We start from the raw sequence: 4,653 nt of genomic DNA, 5'->3' as shown, positions 1-4,653 counted from the left end.
ATATCCCTGCACGTATTAAAGAAAGAGAATTTGTACTTTAAAACCTCCCTAACCTCACCACCAAAACAAACAAACAAACATAAAACAACCCAAAACAAAAAATCCAAAACCACAGGACCACAGGTCCAGATAGTTTTGCTAGTGAATTCTACAAAACATTTAAATTCCATAGAAAGGAATAATCTTCATCATATTCCATGAATCCAGCACTGCTCTGATACCAAAGCCAGACAAAGACATTACAAGAAAAAAAGAACAAACTAAACCCAAAGTTAGCAGAAGGAGGAAAACCTTAAAGATTAGACCAGAATTAAACACAATAAAGAATAGAGGTCAGGTAAGGCAACTCACACCTGTAAACCCAGCACTTTGGGAAGTTGAGGCAGGAGGATAACCTGAGCTCATGAGTCTGAGACCAGCCTGGGCAACATGGCAAGACTCTGTTTCTACAAAAAAAAATGTAATTAGCCAGGCATGGTGTCATCTGCCTGTGGTCCCAGCTAGTTATGAGGCTGAGGTGGGAAGATCACTTCAGCCTAGGATGTCAAGGCTGCAATGAGCTGTGCTCGTGCCACTGCACTCCAGCCTGGATCAGAGAGAGAGACCCTGCCCCCTCCTCAGGCAGCAGCAACGCGGAGGAAACGGGAGTGAACGGAGAGCTTAGTGACCATCATGAGCCTCCTCAACAAGCCCAAGAGTGAGATGACCCCAGAGGAGCTGCAGAAGCGAGAGGAGGAGGAATTTAACACGGGTCCACTCTCTGTGCTCACGCAGTCAGTCAAGAACAACACCCAAGTGCTCATCAACTGTCGCAACAATAAGAAACTCCTGGGCCGGGTGAAGGCCTTCGATAGGCACTGCAACATGGTGCTGGAGAACGTGAAGGAGATGTGGACTGAGGTCCCTAAGAGCGGCAAGGGAAAGAAGAAATCCAAGCCAGTCAACAAAGACCGCTACATCTCCCAAGATGTTCCTGCGCGAGGACTCGGTCGTCGTGGTCCTGCAGAACCCGCTCATTGCTGGCAAGTAGGGGCTGCCTATCCATCGACAGAACTCACTCTCCTGTCCTATGAAGACCGCTGCCATTGATGTCGAAAATAATAAAGCTCTGTGTTTTTTCCAAAAAAAAAAAAAAAAAAAAAAAAAAAAAAAAAAAAAAAAAAAAAAAAAAAAAGAGAGAGAGAGACCCTGCCTCAAGAAAACAAACAAAAAAAAGGAAAAAAAAGAAAAGAAAATTGTAGAAAATACCAGTGAAACTGAGTTGATGTTTTAACAAGATAAAATTGACAAACCCTTAGATAGACTAGCAAAACAGAGGAATCTCAAATAATGTCAGAAATTAAAGAGGAGACATTACAACTGATACAAAGAGATAGGAAGAATCATAAAAGACAGTTATGAACAAGTATATATCAACAAATTGGATAATCTTTAAGAAAGGGGTAGATTCTTAGAAATGTAAGGATCACACACTAAGACCAAATGAGATTTATCCCTGGGATGCAAGGATGGCTCAACATATGCAAATCAATTAATATGATAGATCACACTAACAGAATGATGAATTTTAAAATCATGTGATCATTTCAATAGATGCAGAAAAAGTATTTGATGAAATTCAAAACTTTTGTAATATAATGAATACTATAACTAAATAATTATACTATCAAAAAGCTAAGTATAGAGGGGATTTGCCAAAACATAATAAAGGCCATAAATGACAAGCCCACAGCTAACATTGTACTCAGTGGTGAATAACTGAAAGCTTTTCCTCTAAGATTAGGACTAAGAAAGGATGCCCAGCAACAGTAATTAAAACAGTATGGTACTGGTATGAAAAAGATCTATAGACCAATATAACAGAAAGCCTGGAAATAAAGGTATACATATACAGTCAACTGATCTTTAACAAGGGTGCCAACAAAGCACAGTGGGGAAAGGTCAATCTCTTCAGCAAATGATGTTGGGAAAACTGCATATATACATGCAAAAGAATGACTTTGGACCATTGCCTTACACAGGAAAATCAATTAAAATTGATTTAAGATTTAAATGTAATTTTTCAGCCCCTAAAATTTTACAAATTCATAAACTATAAAATGCCTAGAAGAAAACGTTGGGGAAAACTTCATAATATTGGTCTTAGCAATGATTTATTAGATATGACAGCAAAACACAAGCAGCAAAAGCAAAAATAGACAAGTAGAACTACATAAAACTAAAAAGTTCTGCACAGCTAAGAAAACAACAAAATGGAAAAGCAACCTACCGAATGGTATAAAATGTCTGCAAACCATATATCTGATAGAAGGTCAATATAAAAAGTATATAGGGAACTCCTGCAACACAATAGCAAGAAAAAGTACTTTTAATGGACAAAAGACTAGATAGACATTTCTCAAAAAGAGACATATAAATGGACAACAGGTATATGAAAGATGCTCAATGTGACTAGTCATCTAGAGAATGCAAATGAGATATCACCTCACACCTGTTAGGATGGCAATTATTAAAAAAAGAAAAGATAAATGTTGGTGAGGATGTGAAGAAATTGGAACCCTTGTGCACTGTTGTTGGGATTGTAAGATGGTGCAGCTGCTATGGAAAGCAGTATATAGACTCCTTAAAGAATTAAAAATAGAACCACCATATGATCCAGTAATCCCACTTCTGGCATATATCCCAAAGAATTGAAATCAGAATCTCAAATTGATATTCAGTCTCCTATGTTTATTGCAGCATTATTCACATTAGCCAACACATCAAAACAACCTTAATCTCCATCAATTGATGAACAGATAATGTGGTATATACACCATGGAATATTATTCAACCTTAAAAAAAGTCCTGTCATGTGTGACCACACGGATGAACCTGGAGGACATTATGCTAAGTGAAATAAGCTAGTCACAGAAGGACACATACTTCATGACTCAACTTATATAAAGTATCTAAAATGATTACATTCATAGTAGCAGAGAGTAGAATGATGGTTGCCAGAGTCTGGGAAGGAAAGAAATGGGGAATTGATGCTCAGTGGGTACAAAGTTTCAGCTATGCAAGATGAACACGTTCTGGAGATCTGTTGTACAACGTTGGGTTTAGAGTTTACAATAGTCTATGTACACTTAAAAACTTATTTAAGAGGGTAGGTTTTATGTGAAGTTTTCTTAACACAACAACAACAACAAAAAAAAAACTAAAGACGAATATGCTTCATGAACACAGATATAGAAGTTCTAAACAAAATTTTAGCATATCAAATTCAACATTACATAAAATGGACAATATATCCTGATCCAGTGGAGTTAATTCCAGGAATTCAAGGCTGGTTTATCATTTGAAAATAAGTCAATATAACTCACCATATTAAAACCAAAATTTTAAAGAAAATTCATTTGATGTTGACAGTTCCAACATCTTTTCCTAACTAAAACTCCCAGCAAACTAAAAATAGAAGAAGACTTCCACAATCTGTTAAAGGGTATTCATGGAAAAGTCTACAGCTAACATCATACTTAATAGTGAAGGACTGAATGCTTTCCCTCTAAAATCAGGAAAGAGGTAAAGATGGTCTTGATATTTTTATTCAACATTGCATTTAAGGTTATAGCCAATGTAAGAAGGCAAGGAAAGGAAAGAAAGGCATCAAGAATGGAAATGAAGGAGTAGAACTGCTTTGTTCTAAAGACATAATGACCTATGTAGCAAATCTGGTGGAATCTTAAAAAAAAAAAAAAAAGCAAGTTTGAGTTTAGCCAGGTTTCAGGATACAAAATAACTTATGTAAAAATTGGTTACATTTCTATATACTAAGAACAATTAGAAATTTAAATTTAATAAAGTCTATATGTATAGATATATCTAACAAAAATGTGCAAGTGTTGTACACTGAAAACTAGAAAACATTGCTGAGAAAAATTAAAGATCTAATTAAATGAAGAGATATAGCCTGTTCATTCATCAAAGACCCATACTGTTAACATGTCAATTCTCCCCACATTAATCTATACATTCAACATACTCCCAGTGAAAATCTTAGAAAGCTATATAGAAATTGACAAAATACTTCTAATTTATTATCAAGTCACTGAGGTATTGACCACAATACAGGCAAACAGATCAAAAGAACAGAGTTGGGGGTCCAGAAATAGATATACACATAAAGAAAACTCACTTTTTCCACCAATGATGGATATCCTTAAGCAAAATAATAATAATAATAATTTTGATTCACACTTTGGAACATATATAAAAATTAACTCAGAATGGGTCACAGACTTAAGTGGAAAAGCTAAATCTACAAAATATCTAGGAGAAAATCTCTGTGACCTTTGATTAGGCAAAGATTTATTGGATACAATACCAAAAGCATGATCCAAAAAAGAACAAATTAGTACAATGGACTTCATCAAAATTAAAATCTGCTGTTCAAGAATATGGTTAAGAGAATAAAAAGATAAATCACAGACTGCTAGAAAATCCGTCCAGATTGTATGTATTATAAAAGAACTGTGTCCAGAATATATACTGTACTTTTAAAACTCAAAAAACAATTTAAGAACCCAATTTCAAAAGAGAAAATAATTTGAACAGACCTTTCACCAAAGAAAATATACTGCTGCTAAATAATCATATGAAAAGGTCCAACAA

At 35.2% G+C, this 4,653-nt stretch overlaps 1 pseudogene across 1 annotated transcript; it reads left to right on the top strand.

Annotated features, from left to right (window-relative positions):
* The first annotated feature begins 619 nt into the window (after positions 1-619).
* On the top strand, positions 620-1,030 carry LOC108514102 (small nuclear ribonucleoprotein Sm D2 pseudogene; annotated as a pseudogene). Its single transcript, XR_001881103.1, has one exon. The product of XR_001881103.1 is annotated as a small nuclear ribonucleoprotein Sm D2 pseudogene (transcript).
* The last annotated feature ends 3,623 nt before the right edge of the window (positions 1,031-4,653 follow it).

The sequence above is a fragment of the Rhinopithecus bieti genome, unplaced genomic scaffold, assembly GCF_001698545.2.
Source record: "Rhinopithecus bieti isolate Rb0 unplaced genomic scaffold, ASM169854v2 scaffold_33303, whole genome shotgun sequence".
In the NCBI taxonomy this organism is placed as follows: Eukaryota; Metazoa; Chordata; class Mammalia; order Primates; family Cercopithecidae; genus Rhinopithecus; species Rhinopithecus bieti.
The sequence above is the reverse complement of the archived record's forward strand: the minus strand, read 5'-3'. Positions and strand labels throughout refer to the sequence as shown.